This window comes from Engraulis encrasicolus, chromosome 1 (genome assembly GCF_034702125.1).
Source record: "Engraulis encrasicolus isolate BLACKSEA-1 chromosome 1, IST_EnEncr_1.0, whole genome shotgun sequence".
Classification (NCBI taxonomy): Eukaryota; Metazoa; Chordata; class Actinopteri; order Clupeiformes; family Engraulidae; genus Engraulis; species Engraulis encrasicolus.
The window spans coordinates 24,913,764-24,936,807 of NC_085857.1; the positions used below are offsets into that span (position 1 = coordinate 24,913,764).

At 40.5% G+C, this 23,044-nt stretch overlaps 1 long non-coding RNA gene across 2 annotated transcripts; it reads left to right on the plus strand.

Annotated features, from left to right (window-relative positions):
* The first annotated feature begins 19,322 nt into the window (after positions 1–19,322).
* Positions 19,323–20,656, plus strand: LOC134455886 (uncharacterized). Of its 2 annotated transcripts, none has more exons than XR_010036210.1 (3): positions 19,323–19,723; positions 19,802–19,886; positions 19,991–20,656. It is a non-coding gene; the product is annotated as an uncharacterized LOC134455886 (long non-coding RNA). The 2 variants fall into 2 exon arrangements; XR_010036203.1 differs by having other exon boundaries at positions 19,323–19,566; positions 19,644–19,723; positions 19,802–20,656.
* The last annotated feature ends 2,388 nt before the right edge of the window (positions 20,657–23,044 follow it).

Here is a 23,044-nt window from a genome sequence, read left to right on the forward strand (position 1 = left end):
CAGGATCGATAATGATGGTCAGGGCGCACAGCAGTGCTTGGGTTGCTATGCTTTTTTTCTGGAATAGGCCTACTGTCGCCGATTAGATAGAAATATTCCTGTTATGAAGATATCGCGCAGTGAACGAGGCAGCCTGCAAACAGTTTGAAGCGCAACGTGGCTGTAACAAGTTAGAAAGTAGCCAAACTCTGTTGCTTGGTAACCTTTTTAAATTATGAGCGTTCCACGAACTATCTTTCCTTGCGCACGCTATAAAATGGCAATAAACATGTTATTTTAAACTACTGGTTAACTATTTATGCTTTCTAATGTTGGTGAAAGCCGTATAATAAGCGGGATAATGTATTGTCCACACGTGACTATCGGAAAATATTTCCCTTCGAAGCGGAATAACACCCCTCCGCCTTCGGCGTCGGGGGGTGTTATTCGCCTCGTCGGGAAAATATTTTCCTATAGTCACGTGTGGACAATACATTATCCCTTACTTATTGCCCAATATGTCAAACTTCGGCTTTTTTCGCACACCTCAGCTGGCAAGTGCGTTGTGAGATGGCACCATGGGTCACTCAGCAATAGTTTAAAGAAACTCCCGCACACTGACCATTTCGCTGTTCTTTCTTTAATAAACGACGTTTCGGTACTAGACCTTCAACAAGCAATCTCCAGCGAAATGGTCAATGTGCGTTATGTCACCATAATGTATTTTCCATCCAATGTAGGTAATGCACATCAATTTTTGCAATTGTGCACTTCAGACCACTAAAATGTTCACTAGGTTGTCTGATGCTAATGGAATTAACCAAAAATATGAAACATTATGTCACGAAATGACATCATATACGACAAAGTGGCTTCAGTTTCTTATTACAGTACATTGCAAAAAACAGTACGTCCTCAGCAACATGATATATCATTGCCAAATTGGCAGAGCATGATATATATAAGACATGTAAGCAAAGAGAAATGAAAAGAATAAAAATTATAAACATAATGTTTTTGGTATCAAAATTACCCCCCCCCCCCCCCACCCCCCACCCCCGGTCTGGATAGGGTTAAAACTAATTGGTGCTTCTTTAATGTAGGTATCCTACCCTTTTACTAAACTGTATAGAGCACATTGGAAAATATTTCTCACCGTAGTTGTTGCAGTTCTCTCACTGTCAATTTGTAGTGATGCCTGAGAGAGGGAGATCAGAAATTAAATACAGCAGTGTCACTATTGTACATTCAATTTATTTATTTCAATTTGTCTGTGAATTGGCACACTCAAATTCCTTAGTACGTCCACTTCAAACCAAAGTGAGTTGTCAAATTTAATCAAAGAAATCTAAATATTTGTTATTACTAAGGTCCAAAAAATGTTCTGCTTTTTTCTGTAAGGGAAAGTAAATAACAGTACTCTACAGAAAAATAACAGTACATTTCAGTTAAAAAGTTGAATTGTACTGTGTGATGACAGGCAAATACTGGGTCATAGTTGTATTCATGAATATGGCCATGGCAACTTCCCACCCCACCCATCATTCTCCATAACTGTGGTACCCTGGCCATGTTACCACCCCACCCTCCCATCGTTCACCATGACTGGAGTGCCTTGAGCATGATACTATGGCGCTATGCTGTATTGAGAAAATGGTTTGCGGTGGTCCTTTGAAAGTGTGGGCATGAATAAAATTTCAGAGTACACAGTGCTATGTTACAATGATAGTGTGCAAGGTGGGCTTTTTACTGTATCTCTTGATGAGCCAATGATGAATATAGCATTGGTCAGTCTTTAAAAAATTATTTTACACCAAGTAGCACAGCAAACAAGCAGCACTACAAGCTAGCTCTCAAAGCAATGCCTAATTTGCAGCAGGCACATTATATGCAACAATGCCACAAATGATGCCACATACAGCAAGCTTTCACAAAGAGGAAAGTGTGCAAGCATGTAAGCAAGCTTGTAGGCGAGCTTGTAGGCAAACAAGTGCTATGCTGTGCCATGCAGGCCAGCCAGCAGGCAGGCAAGCAACTGAAGTGCTGATAATCCAGATTTATATACAGGTGCAAGAGTACCATGTGACCAGAGTCATCAGGCCCTTGGCAGGTGACGCCCGTAATTGAATAATGGCATAACAGCCCTACTCAGGTGAGGCCAGGCACTGATTAGCAGATTGGTTTAGATGGGGCTGCTTGTTGCAAGAGTGTTACAAGTTCTTAAAATGTTTCAGCCATTCACACTTTCATCACTATCAAAATGCATGTGCTACTCACACTTTGCTGAATCAAGCACTTTTTTAAGTATTGTAGTTTCCTTAGAAATTGTTTCATCATGCTTGATAGTATCAGATAATCTTTAACCAGTCAGAATGACTTCAGTTCTTCAGGTGGTATTGAAGTTTGATGGTGATCACGGACAAGTGGAGGATGAATGGGTTTCAATGGTGCTGCCTAAAATAACTTGTTATTTTCTAGAGATGCACCGGATCCGGTTCCGGTTCCGGATCCGTCAGGATAATAAAGTTTTTCACAGGGTCCGGGTCCGGCAGGATCTTAAGCAGTGGATCCGGTATCCGGCATGTTACCTAAAAATCAGGGTCTGGTGCATGTCTAGCCTAGGCTTTTCAGTCTTTCACAACCCCAATCACTGCATGGAGTGAAATCCCTTTGGAAGCGGCTATTGCAGGCAGTGTGGCAATAAGCCAATGAGTCTAAAAAATAGTTTACGCCAACGTAATAAAAAGGGCCCACGTGTGCGAGTAGACTATATGTTTCAACCCTTTTGTAGGATCCGGTATCCGGTTCCGGATCCGGCAGGATCTTATTCAGTGGATCTGGTATCCGGCAGGATCCTAAAAATCAGGATCCGGTGCATCTCTAGTTTTTTCCACAACGGCGAATACTGCTATTGTGCAGTACTTACTGTTTATGCTCAATATGTGACTCAAAGTAATATTTTCACAGTAGTTGTCTGTTTTTTCGAAAAACAGTAGAATGCTGTTGCAGAATTGCCGTAAATAAACAGCTATTTGTTACAGTGTATATATTATCACCCAGTGAGCAGGCGGAACGTCTTCTGATTGGCTGAGCAGGTGTCCTTTATTCCCCGGTAGCAGGACACCTATGATGTCATGTGGGCGTGCGGGCGTCCAAGTTGCCTCTTTTCTAACTTTCTGGTGAAGTGCCGTTACTAGTTCTATCGCATCTGGTTGTCTAGTCAAGGACGCGTTGTTGGTTCTATCGCATCTGGTTGTCTAGTCCAGACCCCGTTACTAATTCTATCGCATCTGGTTGTCAAGTCAAAAACCCAGTCGTCAATTCTATCGCATTTGGTTGTCAAGTCACCCCAACATTCTGCACGCGTCCTTACATTTCTCAGATAGAGGCGCGTCTCACTAGATTAGGAAGTGGTGCCCATAGCAACGTACCAAGCACAGTGGTGAATCTACCTTCTCACGAAGCCTTAGATCGACATATTAATAAATTAATACTTAAATGCTGGTAACCGGGTGATAAGCGGAATATCGGCCTTCGAGGTGTCCCGATATCAAGGGAAAATGGACTTGGCGAAGCGAACTGTTTAGAACGCTCCGCCTCGTCCATTATTTCCCTTGATATCGGGACACCTCGTCGTCCGCTATTCCATACGTATGACACATAACAACCTAACGAGGTGACCAATTCCACAAAGTTAACAAGTGGAAGGGTGGAGACTTAGAACTCTGGGAAAAATCTGAACTCTGTACAGAGATGGGAGTAGCCTTTGCCAAGGCATTCACTTTGTGGAACTGGTCGACCTTGAAGGCCATTATCCTACTTATCTGCCACTAGGGTAATATTTAAAACTATTGCTACTGTTAAGTTGTAGGAACCATGCCAACTCCATTAGAATCTAGTGAGCAAGTTAGAACTTCTATATCAGACACGTCTAAATTACAGTAGATGCACATAGAAATTTTGTTTGGAATTCCAGCGGTGGGGTTATTAAATGTTCCATATATCAAGGGCATGATTCCCATTATTCATTAGATACCATCTGCATTCCAAACGAAGGCACTATGTGCATCTAAGTGAGACACTTTCTGGATTTACAGAATTAATGGTCACCCCATTATACCAATCAGAAAAGTCAAATCTGTTGTGAATTGTATACAACTCTTTACCATTATGCCCAAAGTGATCATGCTCTCGTCCTCATGGTCCAGCTTCATATGGACTGTGATGTCACCAGTTGTGCTGTTGATGTCAAAGTGGCGTCGGTACTGATCTGGATCAACTGTGACACAAATGATAAAACACAAGGCATATTAGCTTAGATCATGGCAGCATGTTATACAGTAGGCCTATGCTTTAACCACTTTGCACAGAGCGGCTATATCCTTACCGTCACCAAATATTGTAATAACCGATTCTCAATGTGTTACTTCGGGCTCTCTAGGCCAGTGTTTCCCAACCAGGGGTACGTGTACCACTAGGGGTACGCGAGCACACTGCAGGGGGTACTTGGAAAGATGCTATTATTATAACAAATGTATGGAGCAGTCACATCAGGAAAGAGAAAGCAATATAAAACATGAATTAGGGGGTACTCATGGCACAGTTAAGAGGTTTAGGGGGTACGCGAGACAAAAAAGGTTGGGAAACACTGCTCTAGGCTACATTCTAACTTAAAGTTTCTTTGATTAATAAAAGTCTTTAGTTGACTACAAATACGGAGGCATCCCAGATAGGCCTACGTGTTTATATGTGCTGTTTACAGATTATGTGAAGTATTTTATCACGTATTCAGCTGATTAGAAATTGTGATAATAGAAATTTGTACATTGTTAAAGCATCATAAGACGATGTCACAAGACAATTATGGAGCAAACAAATGTAGGCCTAGATTTTTTTGATCCCGGCAAGGCTGTCCGTGACTTCCAGCGAGTACACTGTATTCCCCAACAGTACTATGAACTAGAAAAGTTTACGCTGTAGTACTCAATATTGCAAAAATGTCCAGATGACATACACATTGTAGGTGTTCTCAACAAGTTCAGGTACCAAAAAATTAACTCTGGTTGGCATTGTGGTTTTAAGTACAACTGATATCCTAACACAATGTCTTTGAGTTTGTAAATTGGAACCCTATCTGGCATATGAGTGGTTAAATGTCATGACAACAGCTGAATCGGCCATGGAGTAGTGGTTAAACAGCTGGTCTTCAATCTCAAAGGTTGCAAGTTCAATCCCCAACATGGAGATAACCTTACCTACTTTCATACTTCCTGGAACATGGTATGAAAATGTTCAGATGCCCACCAGACCCATGACTCCAGCTTTAATTAGCAATATTTTTCACATTTAATTTCGAGCAAAATTACAAAAGAAAAATGCTTAGGTAAAGCAAGATCATGTTTGAGCTGCTGTGGTCTGGATAGGGGAATGGCCACAAGATCAGAGGATTGCAGGTTTGAATCCTGTATTACCAATAAAAAAACACTCAAGTTGATATTTATTGTTTATTTTTCCCGAAACTGTGAAACTTACAAATTCTTTAAATCATGTCAATTGGAACTATATCTGACATATGAGACTATGGATGTCAGCATGTTTAGCTTGGGCAGTCATGGACTAACAGTTAAGCAGTTGGCCTTGAAACATGATGGTTTCAAGTTCAATTCCCAGCACGGGATGTTAGTAAATAAATAAAAAATCACATTCAAACATTATTGTTTTGGTATGATGTCAGTTGGCCGGATTTGAAGTGGAAAGTATGTGTGAAACACATTTGACTGTTAATTATGAGTAAGTCCAATACTTTCTAACAAACAGGGCTAACTTTCTACGAAGATAAAACCTGCAGTTGAGTGGTGTAGGGGATAGTCCTCTGCATTTTGCCATATTGGCATGTCCTTATCTTGAGGTTGAGAGTTCGAATCCTAAGGCTGGGTCACTCACTTTTTTGGTTGTTTTAGTTGTTTTTTTTAATTGTTTACCAGCTTCTGCTTTGTGTAAAGAAGAACCCATTCATGTCAGAACCATAGAAACCCTATTTTATTATAAATGTAATATAAAATACAAACTATACAAACCATAAAAATGGTGAATCTGTCAATGGGGGATAGATTTACTCAACACCATGTGACCATCAAACCACAACTGACAACTTGGCATGGAAAAATGTGTCTATCAACCTCACTTCAAGGTGAGAAAAGACCCATAAAAGTGTGTTGGTGTGTATGTGTAGTAGTTTACTACGTTGCTGTGTGTGACCTTAGGTGCTCTCTTGATGCTACACTGTGTGTATGTTATGTTAGCAACTTAGCTTAAAATGTTAGCTACTGCTAGTTAGGCTAGCACTGTGTAGGCCTTTCATACAAATCTTTTTATTGTATCATACATCTGCAGTGTATTTGCAAGTGATGTGTTGCATTTTCATGATGACATACTGCACATTGAACTTCTGTATAAACCAGTGTAGCAAACCCAGTGATCATGCTGTAGGGGCCTAATCCAACAAGTCCTCATGAAAGCCTTAAACTTATTATTTATGCTCCACAGGCAGCCGATATGGGACCACCAGAACTCTATGATCCATCAGCTCTGCTCAACACTCCAAAGGATAAACAACTGACTGTGTTGTGAAGTCTGACACTATTTTGGGAGAAATGTTATTGTAAGTTAGGCTATATGGATCTCCTTCAGCCACCAACTCCTAATAAAAGATTCAGAAATGGACAACAAATAAATGACTTAATTGCCTAATGTGTTGAGGTTGATTCTTTGTAATGTATTGACTGTTCTAAAATGTAGACCGGGTCTATACAGTCAACAGATTGTTGTGTATTGTATGATTGTTGTGTTATTGTCTACTGTTTTTGTTTGTCAATCAAATGGAACAAAATAAAAGAAAAACTTGATATAAAGCTTTGTTCACGTTTGTGGAATTAAAGCTCATGTTATATTTGGTTTAAACAGAGGGGTGGTAACCTAGTGCATTAGTATAAACCAACCAATCAATAAACCAACTAAGATTTTTTTGGCTCTAAAATGGGAAAACATAAAACTTTTAATTTTGAAATCAAAAATTTAGAGCCAATATAGCTAAACAATGCTGTGCTTGTTTACTTTAAAATTGTAACTCTCTGCTAAGTACTAATTGCATTGATTTTTGCATCATTCTCGAAATATTTATGTCAATGGAGCACGTTAGATCTTTGAGTAGCAGCTACTAAAACATTCAAGATTTTCTTTATTCTCATAACATTTGTTTTCACATAACATGTCTGATTTTATGTAAGACTTAAGTAAACGTTTTAGTTTTCAAGTCAAATCTTTTGTGTAAACCATTGTTTCTGTGCATTTTAGAGTTTGGAGTACATACTTGACTTTGGCTGCTAAAAACTAAAAATCTAATTATAGAATTAATGTTTTCAATCTTTTCAGTCACTTCAAAGTTTTTGATAATCTTAAAAATGTTGTGTCCTTCATATGCATGAATGTATGTAGTATTTACATAAAACATTTGGTCACAAAACTAAAACTTTAACGGGAATAAGTTTCCACAAAATGTTTGAGTTCGTGGAACATGTTGGGGTTTACAGTGTAGGCCCTACTTAGCGACTTTTGGCTCTAGAACCATTAATGACGTCATTGAAAGCGGCAGACCCTTCATAGATTTTTTTTGTACCCTTCATAGCATTTCCGCCACATTTGCTGTTCTGATCCTGACCAGCCAGTGGGAATCACTGTTGCAAGAAAAGTATGGAGCAAGAAACTGGACAAAAAGAATCGTGCAGCCGTGCAAGTTATCCGTGCATATTCTGGAAATATATGTGTCTTTATTTGTAGTTGAGCATAAAATAAATATGTGCAATCCTTGCAAATGAACCCACGTGTTCATAATGGGTGGTGTTTTGATATTTGTATTAGTATTAGTATTCTGACAAACTCAGAACATATTTATTTCTTGTCCATTTGTAGAAATTGCACGTATTTATTTTTTGTAAACTTGTTTCCACTCTTTTTGATAATCAGGTTGACTTCCATTTAATTTTCGTATCTTGTGTCCAGCATCACTGTGCAATGAGATCAACAATATACTGTATGGTGCAATAACAGATTAAATGGTACTTGGATGCCCTCAGAATGTGCTTGATTGCAGGAGGTGCTCTATTCATTTATATAATATATTGTATCTCAATATTATAAATATACATATTCAAAATATATTATAAATATTTTAAATCGGCTGACCACCCTAAGACACAAAGTATAAAAACTAGAGTTGGAAAATTACAACAGAAATAATTCCCATAATTCTCATAGGCCAAAATTCCCATATAGATTGGTGAAAATTACAGAAATACACAAAAATATGTGCCTGGGGTCATAAATGACTCTACTTGGTTACGTGAGGGTTAAGTTAATAAAAACTTCATTGCAGTCTGCTTATCTGTGTTTACCTGTACTGATGGAGTAAACTATCTGGCCGTCTTCTTTATCGGCACCCAAAGCTTGTATTGGACCAGGGTACATGCCCTCTATTGGAGCCACCTGCATAAATGAATGAGAATTTTTAGCGTTACTGCACTTCACTGAAGAGTTGGTAAAGAGAAGAATAGGACTTTGAAAATCCTGCACCTCCTCATAATGATCATCATTGTCATAATATTTGTTATTATTATTCGTTCATCAGGCATTCGTTCATCTCTGCCTGATGAAGGTCTAAGGACCGAAAGCTTGCAAGTCAAGTAAAGCTTCTTTGCACAAAAATAGACCTGAAGTGTGCGGATTGTCTTTTTATACAGACATTTTCACTGAATCCTGCACCTTCTAAACAGATGAGCGGTGGCTTAATAACTTAAGTTATTATTATTCGTAAAAGTAGTAGGCCTATAATTGTTAATACTACTACTACAACAACAACAACTTCTAGAATTTACACTGTACATGCTATACACATTTACATAATAATGACCCTCTTACCTCATTCTCACGTATAGCAGCATTGTAGAGTTTGTGCTGAAAATAAAGTCCATCTGTCACGCTGATCCTAACAGTTGCTTCATCACTTTTACTGTCAATGTCCTGTTAGAGGAATATTCAGGTTAACTAATTTACACATATAATAATAAGTGTGCATGCATAGGCCTATGTAATATGCAGGAAATTATGCGTAGTGGTGTAATATGGTCAACGTTAATATCTACCTTAGCGATAACAGTCAAAGTATAAAAGTTAGTGACAGCACAGTCCAGTGATTTCTTCAACACTATCTTTCCTTCTAATGTGATATCAAACGTATCCAATGGTGGCTGTGTGCAGAGAGAGGAGATCAGCAAAACAAATATGAACACATGACATTGACACATGAACAATAACATTTTTCATTTTCACAAATCTGTGGGAAAGAAAACATACCTCTATGCTGTAGGTTACAGTGTTGTATTGTGGAGTGTAATCCCCATCAGTTGCTTTCACCTGAACCACTTCGTAGTCCACTGGCAAAGACTGTGAAGGCAAAAAAAAGCTAAAACAAAGCTGAAGGGCAATGAACTAATATACTTTATTCCAGCGGGGGCCCATTTTCGAAACCAGTCTGGGTCACTTCACAACTCTCTACCACTCTCTACCACTCTCTTCTATTTATGTCCTGCGAATAATATTTCAATATCCTGTCTACAATTTATGCATAAAAAGCTGAACAAAATATCAATAATACGTTTTACATAACGCGTCCGCCGCGTTAGGTTTTTCGTGTCAATGCGATAACTTCTGAATGGATTTTTCCCAGATTCGGTGTGTTAATGCTCTAGGGTAGGTTCATGAACCGAATAAAATTTTGGAGGCCCACACTTTCAAGATGGCAGAATTTTTGTTTGGCACCCAACTTCTGACGGGGTGGATGGATTTGTCCCAGATTCTGTGTGTTGATGCTCTAGGGTAGGTCCGTGAACTGATTAGATTAGGCCAGCACTTTCAAGATGGCTGAATTTTCATTTGGCCCTTGACTTCTGATGAGGTGGCTTGATTTGCCCAGTAACACTTCATTGTACTGGTTCACTATTACAGTGAATCTACCACATTAGGTACAGTGCAATAACCAGTGTAACAATATTTAATACCATGTAATACTAGTATAATACCAGTGTAACAATACCTATGTAATACCATGTAATACCACTTACCATGTACTAGTGCTGTGCATTGGCACTGCCCTCACGATTCGACTTGATTCGAGGAGGTAGCGATTCGATTTGATTCTACAATGTATTGCAATTTCTACTGAGAGCAAAGGAATTTTTTCATCAGTCATGAGGCAATACAAGCAGTCAGATACTGAACAGCATTTTATTGGCTGTTTTCTGTATCAGTCTTACAGTTTTCGATGCTTTGAACTTGAAGTGCTTTTATTTAATTTAACATTCATTTACTCTGGAAATATCCACAGAAGTAATTGAAACTTGCCTCATCGATTATGCCACTTGCCGCATTGAATTCTATTGCCCTGCCCCCGCATAGCGATACATTGCCGAATCGATTATTGTTGACACCACTACCATGTACCAATTTTGTACTTACATCATGTATTTGTGTGTAAGTGATATTACATGGTATTACATAGTTGTTACACTGGTTATTACATTGTGTGGTAGATGTGGTAGAGCCACTGTAATAATGAACCATTAAAATGGTGCTACCATTTGACACATATTTTTTTTTGCTTCATTTTCACAATAGTCGTTTGGTTTTAAGCATAAGCACTTCACTGATCTATGTATAGATTTTAAATATATCTCTTTTATATTTTGTATTTAATAAATAAGTTTATAAATAGGTGGACGGGAGTGGTAGGAATGATGGGGGAATGGAAGCGTCGCGTTTCGGGGATATACCTTTAGCAGTTGGGGGCGACTGCATAGGCCTAGTTCTATGGTGAATTGAGTGTTTTAAAAGGCTCTTATGAATAAAATGCTTGGTAAAAAAAAACACTCAAAACAAATGTTATATGCACAAACTGAAAAGTAAAGCTAAATGCAACCATGACAATGAGTGTTCTAACCTCTGAGATCTCTACTTGGTACACATCTTGTTCAAATACAGGTGAATGATCATTGATGTCGATGAGTGGTAGCGTTCGGGCATTTTCGACCTAAGAGGAAAACAGAAAATAGGCATCTTTTAATACTGCCACAGGATGACAGCTGGTGTCAATAATAACATACTTAGAAAAACCAAAGGCTACAGTATTTGTTGAACTTACCTCCGTGTTTTTGCATTTGATGTAGTAGGACAACAGTCCCTTATGCTTTAGTTACAAAAATAAAATACAAAATGAATTGCAAGACATCCATTTTGACAATTGTAGCCTACATACATGTCCATCAATCACAAATTCAAAGAGCTACGTTACACCTCACTGTGGCTTTTCATGTACAACTGCATTAGGTGAAGTAGAGTGGATGGGGAATATTGCATCCGTTTTAATTTTGGAATTTCAAGGACCTGCGTGTATATGAGTGTCTCATTATAATGCATTCATTTGTAATTGTTATAATGAACCCAAAAAATACACCAGAGGTTCTCATTTTATTGTCTAAAAATGAATGTCATTGTTTTCATGTCTCATCCACAAATCAAATGTATTGAGGCTTCATCCTTAGATTTATCCTTGATATTTTCTTTGACCATAGAGATTTCCCTAAACTTGAAGTCAAAATATCTCAATGGACAAATGCTACAAACAAAAATCAACAGACATCACAGATCTGAACCATTTAGTTTTACGTCATAAACTGTAAACCGTCAGTTCCGTGATGTATGCCAGATATCTAAGATTGCAAACAATGTTACTACACTGTAATAATGATGTTAAAGAGTGGGTCTTACTTCTTGAAGTGCTTCTACATCAAGGGGCTTAGTTGTTTTAATTGTTTGAAATGGATATCTGTCTTTAACTGGAATGAGGACCAGGAATGAGGTGCAGACTGGACACGATGGAGACTCAATGATCAAATCTGCTCCCTCTGGCAGTTCAAACGTTTCAATTGTCCCTGGTAAAGGAAAATAAAATAACACATTTGGATTACCTCAAAAAAGTACTTGTAGTTGTTAATGTTGTTATTGTACAGTTGCTTGTTAATGTTAATCACCAGTGGAACACTGTAACAGTCATGAAAAACCTTTACTGCCACAGTGCTACACCACTATTGGTAATACACTACGACTTGGTCATTGCCATACTGGTAACAACTAATTTAGGAAGCGTGTTTTATAGGGTTAAGGGGCTATGTCTTGATTCTCTCAGTAGTACACTGAATTCTGAAGTCTTGAGTCAAGTACCAAAGCATATGAATAAATTTTTTCTGCTTGTATTAGGCCCACTCTGTGAATGTGAGACACGATTTAGTGAGGCCATCCAAAAATGCCCTGGCTCTTAATTTAGTCCAAGTCTTGGTCCTGAATGCAAATTACACCATGTGTGACCCTGTGAATGTTAACGTTTTCATAAATGCTTCTACTTTAAAAAAAAAAACTAAAATTCATTCGTCGACAAGTAGCTTCATTACTTACCCTGATAACCTTCTTCAAAGGCGGGAAATCCATGCAGCCTGGATGATTCACAGTCAATATACGTTTCTGAAAGAAACGGGGAAAAAAAAGAAATTAGCTCATGAGAAAAGCAACTTCAGGGTTTTGCATCAAAGCTCTTCAATTACTAGGCCTATATGTGATAGGCCTATGTAGGTGAATAGCTTAGGCAGATGCATGACGTTCTTGGCCATGACACTAAAAACTTCTTTCAGCATTACATTTTCTACATACTTACCTGCACCATGGTTTGGTAAATCCTGTGTAAACCCAACTCCCCATAGTGAGACAGTCACGACCAAGCAGAACAGAAATCCGTTTTTAAGCTCCATTTCATCCTTTTCCAAAATTGTGGTAGAGCCACTGCACATTTTCAAACACCCGTATGCATATCTTCGATGTTCACTGCTTGCACCCTTCTACACACTGAACAAAAAAAAGGATGGAAGTCTTATGGTGAAAAAAATCCCTAAGATAGCCGGGAGTCCAGAGGTCAGTACACCACAGGTTGTCTCAGTTCTCTAGGTTAAAAGGAGCAGTGCTTACGTAATACAGTATATCTGACAAAAGCTACATATACCTGTCAGACACATACTGTCATTAAGCACAGCTCTTTATACAATGATACATTGGGAAAACTATGGATGGATACATCACTGATCACCTTGAAATCATCTGTTATTTCATTCATAATATGCCTGTATGAAAAAAAGTGTTCATTTAATTCACTGGTAAGATTATGTATTTATAAATAATGAATCAATATTTATTAGAAAAGGAGAAATGTTTACTTTTGCAAACATACATAATTGCCCTCAGCAAATGTTTACTTTTGAAAACATACATAATTGAAGCAGCAAATAAAGTACCATGCCTAAATAAAAAATCAGTCTGTTGTTGAAACCTGTTGTAAATGACTCATAGAGAAATGCCAGTAAACATCGGCTGCAATGATATTATTGTTTTATTAGTTTATACTTTGGCTATGGTTTATCCGTTGGCCAGTCTCTCTCTTGTTATCTGATAGGTGTACCTTGTCCCAATGAGTATTTACAGCCATTAGATTGATCAGATTCAGAAACATAACTTGTACACTCTCAGAAGTACAGGTCAGAAAAAGTACCCATCTTGTCGCTGTGCCAGTACCCTCAAGGGGGGTACCATTGCGTCATACTTTTTTAGTCACAAATATGTTCCTATAGGCCACAAATGGCTCGTCACTCTACACTGTAACAAATAGCTGTTTATTTACGGCAATTCTGCAACAGCATTCTACTGTTTTTCGAAAAAACAGACAACTACTGTGAAAATATTACTTTGAGTCACATATCGTCGGCTTGCTACCAAAACCGCCTAAGTCCGAATTTGGTCGAAATGAGATTTTTGCATAAACTTACTCCCCTACCACAGCTGCATCACCCTGCCTTTCTGCCAGGGTCATTGATCAATCACAACAGTAACCAGAGTCAAAAATCTGTATGTATAAAGTCACACACTGCCTATGAGAAAATGAATGACCAGGGACGTAGCTATAGGGAGGACAAGGAGGGCATTTGCCTGTAGGCCTAGGGCCCTCCTGCAGGTGGCAGGGGTAGGGGCCCTATTATGATCTTGGTAGGTGGTATGTTCATCCTGGGGCCCTGTGCACAATTGTTCTGCCAATGTGAATGACTTGGGTAACTTGACTTAGCCATTTTTGATGCAAGAAACAGTTTATTTACATCTGTTAAGAGTTTCTCTCTCTCTCTCTCTCTCTCTCTCTCTCTCTCTCTCTCTCTCTCTCTCTCTCTCTCTCTCTCTCTCTCTCTCTCTCTCTCTCTCTCTTCAAAGACAATGGCCATGTTTCAAAACTTCATCCTTAGACATCTGTCTGAGATAATCTGGTTAACACACAATGGTTGTAGCCTTACATTAATTTATGATTGTAGCCTTAAATAGAATTGAGCAATTATTAATCATGTGCTTTATTTGATATTATCACAGGTTTAAAAAATACTGCCATAAGCTACATCCTCTTATGACAATCTGTTATTTCATACATTTATCTAATATTTTATTATGTAGATCTTGAAAGGCATTGGGTTGATATCACTAGTGCAACACATTGTTGCATACACAGTAGGATAACTGACTCCATTGTGTAAGGGATCCAGTAGTGCTTCTATACCATATTCTGCATGCCACGGTCATGGTGTTGAAGTGGGAAGGTCACAGTTCTATGACCAGGTGACCTCTGTCATGGGCAAGGATGAGAAGGTGGGGCAGTTCTATGAGCATGGACAATAGCAGAAGTTGATCAAAGATGATACACAAGGAGGAGACAGTTTGTGAGGAGGTACAAGGACCAAAAGAAGTGCCCCACCCCTTCATCCTCCTCCATGACTGATGGGACCTCAACATGGAGATTGGAGGCCACTGCATGGCTTTCTCTGTGTGGTACTGCAATCTGATGAGAATGTAAATAATGATTTCATTGAAAGCTAATATGACTGAAAGTGTTAGAAAGTAAAAGAAATCTGTGAAAATCTGTTGGTAGACATGAGATTTACCAGCATGCTAGATTGTTACAAGGTCTACAAAAATATTTCAATTATTCACCATTTCCAAGATTAAAGTTTTTTCCATTATTTTGAGTAATTACTACTTTTTGGGAATGCACGCACCAAGCAATACATGGGTGTTAAGTGCAGGCGCAGACGCTGACCTTTGTTTGTCTTTTGTCATTAAGGATTCAAGTTTGGGATAAAAATTAAAAAGAATAGTATAACTATCAAAATAATGTGCAGTGCATTGTTCTTGTTGTGCTGCATCAAATAATTTATTTTAAAGTGTTTTGTTTTCCTTAGGAGCCATTTCATGTTTGACTTGCAGCTTCACTCAAAATAAATAAAGAAAATAAATTAACATCTTAGACAGGTACTGTTTGTAGTGGACCAATGACACAGACATGATGACAGGATGATGCAGATGTGGTAGGGGAGTAAAGTTCTGCAAAAATCTCCTTTGACCAAAATTATTAGGGGGGACTCACAATTGCTCTTTGCCCAGGGTCTCAGATTTCCTAGAACCGCCACTGATGTTTGGCGCCCCCTTTGGCGATTAGTTTTTCCCTGTTTTCCGAAAACCCCAAAATCGGACTTAGGCGGTTTTGGTAGCAAGCCGACGATATTGAGCATAAACAGTAAGTACTGCACAATAGCAGTATTCGCCGTTGTGGAAAAAACTAGAGATGCACCGGATCCTGATTTTTAGGATCGTGCCGGATACCAGATCCACTGCTTAAGATCCTGCCGGATCCGGAACCGGATACCGGATCCTACAAAAGGGTTGAAACATATAGTCTACTCGCACACGTGGGCCCTTTTCATTACGTTGGCGCAAACTATTTTTTAGACTCATTGGCTTATTGCCACACTGCCTGCAATAGCCGCTTCCAAAGGGATTTCACTCCATGCAGTGATTGGGGTTGTGAAAGACTGAAAAGCTTAGGCTAGACATGCACCAGACCCTGATTTTTAGGTAACATGCCGGATACCGGATCCACTGCTTAAGATCCTGCCGGACCTGGATCCTGTGAAAAACTCTATTATCCTGACGGATCCGGAACCGGAACCGGATCCGGATCCGGTGCATCTCTAGAAAATAACAAGGTATTTTAGGCAGCACCATTGAAACCCATTCATCCTCCACTTGTCCATGATCACCATCAAACTTCAATACCACCTGAAGAACTGAAGTCATTCTGACTGGTTAAAGATTATCTGATACTGTCAAGCATGATGAAACAATTTCTAAGGAAACTACAATACTTAAAAAGTGCTTGATGCAGCAAAGTGTGAGTAGCACATGCATTTTGATAGTGATGAAAGTGTGAATGGCTGAAACATTTTAAGAACTTGTAACACTCTTGCAACAAACGGCCCCATCTAAACCAATCTGCTAATCAGTGCCTGGCCTCACCTGAGTAGGGCTGTTATGCCATTATTCAATTACGGGCGTCACCTGCCAAGGGCCTGATGACTCTGGTCACATGGTACTCTTGCACCTGTATATAAATCTGGACTATCAACACTTCAGTTGCTTGCCTGCCTGCTGGCTGGCCTGCATGGCACAGCATAGCACTTGTTTGCCTACAAGCTTGCCTACAAGCTTGCTTACATGCTTGCACACTTTCCTCTTTGTGAAAGCTTGCTGTATGTGGCATCATTTGTGGCATTGTTGCATATAATGTGCCTGCTGCAAATTAGGCATTGCTTTGAGAGCTAGCTTGTAGTGCTGCTTGTTTGCTGTGCTAATTGGTGCAAAATATTTTTTTAAAGACTGACCAATGCTATATTCATCATTGGCTCATCAAGAGATACAGTAAAAAGCCCACCTCGCACACTATCATTGTAACATAGCACTGCGTACTCTGAAATTTGATTCATGCCCACACTTTCAAAGGACCACCGCAAACCATTTTCTCAATACAGCATAGCGCCATAGTATCATGCTCAAGGCACTCCAGTCATGGTGAACGATGGGAGGGTGGGGTGGTAACATGGCCAGGGTACCACAGTTATGGAGAATGATGGGTGGGGTGGGAAGTTGCCATGGCCATATTCATGAATACAACTATGACCCAGTATTTGCCTGTCATCACACAGTACAATTCAACTTTTTAACTGAAATGTACTGTTATTTTACTTATACTACTGCATAAATATTGTAGAGCACTTTTAGTTTAACAATACTAATACTGTGAACGTACTGTAGAGTAGGGACTGAAAGCAAGGGAAACAGTTAAAAATCTTGGGGTCCTCATTGACAGTGACCTAAACTTCAACAGTCACATGAAAGCTATTACTAAGTCTGCATTTTATCACATAAAAAACGTCTCTAAATTTAGGGGCCTGATGTCTAAACATGATCTGGAGAAGCTAATACATGCCTTTATTTCTAGTAAAGTTGATTACTGTAACAGTCTTTTTACTGGCCTCCCCAATAAAACCATTAAACAGCTTCAACTTGTACAAAACGCAGCTGCAAGGGTTCTTACAAAGACAAGGAAGTTCGACCACATTACTCCAATTTTAAGATCGCTGCATTGGCTCCCAGTAAGCTACAGAATTGATTTTAAGGCTATGCTACTTGTGTTTAAATCACTAAATGGAATGGGACCCACATATCTACTGGATATGTTTCAGCTGTATGCACCAACTAGGTCACTAAGGTCAACGGAGAAGAATTTGCTGGTGATTCCAAAAGTCAAAACAAAGTGTGGAGAGGCAGCCTTTAGCTTCTATGCTTCAAAGCTTTGGAACCAGCTTCCAGATGACATAAAAAATGCACCCACTATTGATAGCTTTAAATCTAGACTCAAGACAAAGCTGTTCTCAGATGCTTTCCCCTAGCTTAAATTACTTATTCTTATTATTTTTATTTTTTATTTAATTTGTTTCATTTTATTTTATTTTATTATTATTTTTACCTTATGTTTTATCTTAATGTTTTTAAATGCTTTTTGACTCTAATTCATTTCCTTCTTTCTTCCCTGTTTCCTTTCATTTACATTTGTTAACTTTGTGAAGCACATTGAGTTGCACCTGTGTATGAAATGCGCTATATAAATAAACTTGCCTTGCCTTGCCTTACTGTTATTTAACAGTTCAATTGCTGCTGAAAAAATGTTATATACTGTGATACATTAAACAGCAATGAGCTGTATTTGATTTTTGGTGTGAAATAACAGTAGAATTACAGGTAAATATAATTGCCAGTAACTGCCGTTATTTTGCAGGGAAATTTTCTTAGAGTGTAGTGGTTCACTCCAAGAACTTATTCGATTTACCTATGAAAATGGAATGGAATATTTTCCTATGGAACGTCCACCTGATTAAATCTCATTTAAAATCAAGATTTGTTGATTTAACATGATAACCTTTTGTTCATTTAACTTAAGTTGTTGGGTTGATATGAGGTTGTCTGTATACACAGCATTCAAATTAGATTGATCCTTGCACACCACAAAATTAAAAGGGACCGTATGGGGCGAACTAAACCATCCTTAACCTTAACAGTAAGACAGACAACTTTATCTAACCTGTGGGATTTTTTATATTTTTTATATATTTTTTATACTTTGATAAACAAAGGACAATAAACTAACATAAAGAAACATAAATCCAACTCCGTTAACACAAACATAGGCTGGAGAAGCAGCAGCCACAGGTTTAACACACAAAGCCTCTAATATGCAGCAGGAACCAGTTTCTTTTAAGGAGAGCATGATTGGAGGCTTAAGGAGAGCATGATTTGAGGCTTAACAAGATTCATGACGTTTCCAGGTGATCTCAATGAAGCCACGACCGAGATCATCTGAGGTAGCTGATCCACTTGAGGCAATGTAGAGCAAGAATGAAAAACCAAAATCATGCAGCCGTAACAATCTTTAACTAGCACATGGTGAGGAGTAGGCCTAAGCAGGGGGTGTTCACTCCCGGAACTAGCTACTAGCCACAACTGGCTAACCCTAACCCTAAACCAAGTGAAAAATGAATGGGTGTCAATGGAGTTTTCTACTATTCAATTTTTTTTGTTTTTTTACAATGTTTTGCCCTGAAATATTAATATTCAGCTTGAAGCTAGAAATAATAAGACCTAATTTGAGTATCGTCTCAATTTTTTTTGCGCCACTAGATCATTATATATTGGGTCACTCACGGAGCTCAAGTTATGAGGCCAAACCCATAAACATTAGCAGAATGCTAGTGTAGCAGTAGAGCTTTCTATTGCTGTCAGTCATGTCTGTTTCATCCCTGTGCACGTTTGACACTTTGGTGACAGTCCCCCCAGCGGGGCTTCACCTGAGCTCACGATTGGGTGACCGCAAGCCACACCTGCATAAAGAAGATGGCGACGCAAACATTCAGTGCTTTTGCTGAGAGGAACAGACTTGCTAGCAGCTCTGGCTGTATGCTCCTCATCGCTTTTGCCCCGGAGGGAACTCGTCGTGCCCCTGGCTGCTCGGTAGGTTGCTGTTCCTCTGCACTCACGTTTCTTGTCCTGGATTGCGTTCGGATCTTAACGCATTCTATTTGTTTCAGCTTGGGCTAATTGATTGCCATCTGCGCAGCTGTATGGCTCCATCTCTTCCCCTCCGACACGCTTGCTGACCCTTGTCCAGGTGAGTTTCTAATGCTCGCTGGCGTGTGCACTTCACTTTTCCTGGGGGCAACATGCTGACATTATTCTCGGTTCACAGCATCCATCACGAGACGATGCGGTAAGCGAAGTCTCTCCACCTTGGCAGCGTGTGCCTCTCTGGACGGCGTGTGCCGGCTACATCGGTAGGTTCTCCTTCTCATACCCTTCTAACTGTCTTAGTTAGGCGCGTTATGTAAATACAAATAGGCGCTTTAAGTAAATGCATTTATTTTGTATTCTCCATTAGGGCCCGTGGGGCTTCCAACCATTACGGTCAGAGTTGCCGCTTTGTCCTCCCCTGTCCTGTTCCTCCTGTCTGCTCACGGTGACTGCCGCCCCTCGCCTATTGCTTGCGTCTCTGCTGCTTGGCCGCTTTGTGTGTTGGACGCGGGTGCATGACGCTTAGCCTATGCTTGCTGCTTGCTATAACTGCTTGGCATCACCTGTCCCGTGATTTGTGTTTCTCTGTGTGTGTGTCCTGTCTGTTCAGTCCCTGTCCATTTGGTGCACGCTGCTTGAGCTTGGTGGCGGTGCGCCAATGCCCAGTTAATGGGGCTTTTCCAAATATCAAAATCTGTTGTGCTGATGTGCTAATTTGCATGGTGTGTCTTTCTGTTTGCTGTGTTTCATGTGATTTGATTTATTTCTTTACTTCATTTATATTGTGTGCAGTGCTTTTCATTTATTTACTTTTTGTTTGCGGTGTGTCCTCTTTAATATTTTGTTTTGGCTCAGCATCATTGGTTTTGTTTTGGGAATACCTCCACTAGGGTGGAGCACTAGGCTACTTGTAGCCCAGGCCAGTGTGTGTGTGTGTGTGTGTGTGTATGTGAGTGTGTGTGAAATTCTTATACCGGTATTTTAAATATTATTCTATATGTGACTATTAAATGAAAATAAAGATTTGTAATTGTTTGTAACCCACGTCTCTGTCATCTCTGCCCTAAAACCTGTGTGGTTAACGTAATATTGAGTTGCACAAATTGGTGCTTAAAGTAGTATCTACCTCTCGGTACTGTTACAATCTGGCGCTGTGAGCAAAGGGTCAAAGAATCAGAGACGTGGGTCTTGTATTTTTTTTCTTTTTCTATTTTTTTTTCTTCCTCTCTTAAATTTTAATAATGTATGAATGATTGTGCTTTATGTGTTGTGTGTTGTCTCGTTCCCCTTGATTTTTTTTTTAGGACAAAGCGGCAACGTCTGTCTTGCTATCTTTTACCATCTAGCCCGGTGGCGGTTTTGGATGTCCCACGGTCTCTTGTCATCACCTGAGTAAGTAATCTTGCCTCCATTATGAGTGATACAGAAAATGTACAAGATTTGATGGCTCAGTTAAGGGCTGAGAATGAGAAGTTACGACAGGACCTGGCTAGCGCTAGGCCATTGAGTGCTATCTCTGCTGAGGCATCTACAGAGTCTTCAAATACACCGTCAAACGTAAGTGATGATGTTGTAGTGCCACAATCAGCTAATAGTGTTGCCCCCCGAACAGAGAGGCTTGTGTTTGTGCCACGCGATCGGAAGTGTCCACAGTTTAGTGGTAGGTCTGGTATGAGGATAGAAGAATGGGTTGAAGAGGCTCAGGCATGCATGCGTGCACGACACTTGTCAGGCTCAGATCAAGCGTTCTTTCTTTATGATCACCTGGTGGGGGAAGCGAGAGAAGAGATAAAATTCCGGCCTAGTGCAGAACGCAAGGACCCCGACAAAATAATTTCCATCTTGAAAGAATTGTACGGGTGCTCTAAATCCTACGTCGCTCTCCAAGAAAGCTTCTTTTCTCGAAAACAGCAGGATGGAGAGACCCTGCAAGAGTTCTCTTTGGCTTTGTTGAGCCTAATGGACAAAGTGAAGAAGTCTGCTCCTGATTCTGTCCCTAACTCTGAAGTTCTTTTGCGGGATCAATTCACAGAGCATGTGATGGATGGGGCTCTCCGCCGAGAACTAAAACAATTCGTACGCAGGGAGCCGCAAGCTACCTTGCTCAAGGTGCGTGCGGAGGCCATTAGGTGGGAACGTGAGGGCATGCCTGGTGCGTCTAGGGCCCGTAGTTACTCATTGCCGGCCGTACAGGGCTTACAGTATGGTGTCCAGAGACAGCCTCCAATGGCACACAGTGGTCAGCCACACAGTACTGAGCTCAGCGAACTGAAGGAGATTCTTAAACAGCAACAGGACCAGCTTAACCAGCTGACTCAAAGTGTTGCTTCCTTGCAGGCGCCTCGTCAACCTCCACGTTCTCTTCCACGGCAGCCATTGATCTGCCGTAGGTGTCAGGGCCATGGACACTATGCTCGTGACTGCGATGGGGTGCGGGTGCGACCGCAGGCCCAGGCTGCTCTGCCCTCTACGGACCGATCCTCTAGTGGCAACCCACCTACTCCGGCGGGAAACTTCTACTCACCTCGTTGCTGAGTCACAGCTTGGTTGGGGACTCGACTGACTCACAGGAGTTGACTGTTCGGCCGAACACAGCAAGTTTGGTGGCATCCTGTCCTCACTTGGACGTATCCATTGGAGGGGTGCAGGTGCCCTGCCTTATCGACACTGGATCCATGGTCTCCACTGTGACTGAAGCTTTCTTTCAAAAGCATTTGGCACCCAGGGGGCCAAATAGTCTGAAATCATGCAACTGGCTCCAGCTTCGTGCCGCCAATGGGTTGGCCATCCCCTATATTGGCTACATGGAGTTGGATGTCCAGCTTTGTGGCAAGACGATGCCAAACTGCGGGATCTTGGTAGTTAAGGACCCCCCAGAGGCCCTTAATCAGGTGCCTGGAGTGCTAGGAATGAATGTCCTGAGCAAATGCTACCAAGAGCTGTTCGGCCAGCATGGGCCCGCTCTCCTAAGAGACCCTGCAATATCCAGGGCCCCAGCACCCCTTTTTCACGCTTTCCAGCATTGCCATCAGGCCGACGTTCAGCCCTCTGCTAGTGCAGTAGGCCATGTGAAGGTCAGAGGACGGAGGGCTTGCCGTATACCAGGTGGGGTCATGAAGTTGGTTCCGGCCACTTGTTCTGTCCAATACACTAGTGGTGTTGTACTGTTTGAACCTTTAGACTCCGGCCTGCCTTCAGGGTTGCTGGCGTCACCCGCCTTGGTACGAGTCAACAATGGTACTGCTTGCATTCCAGTTGTTAATGTCGGCACCACGGATGTCCTATTGTATCCTCGTATAGCCTTAGGCACACTACAATGTGTCCACGTGGTTAGTCTGCCGGCAGGGGTGTCAGAGGCCCCAACAGTTGCAGCTACCGTCGCCTCTCAGGCAGTTGACTCGGTGCAACCCACCATTCAAGA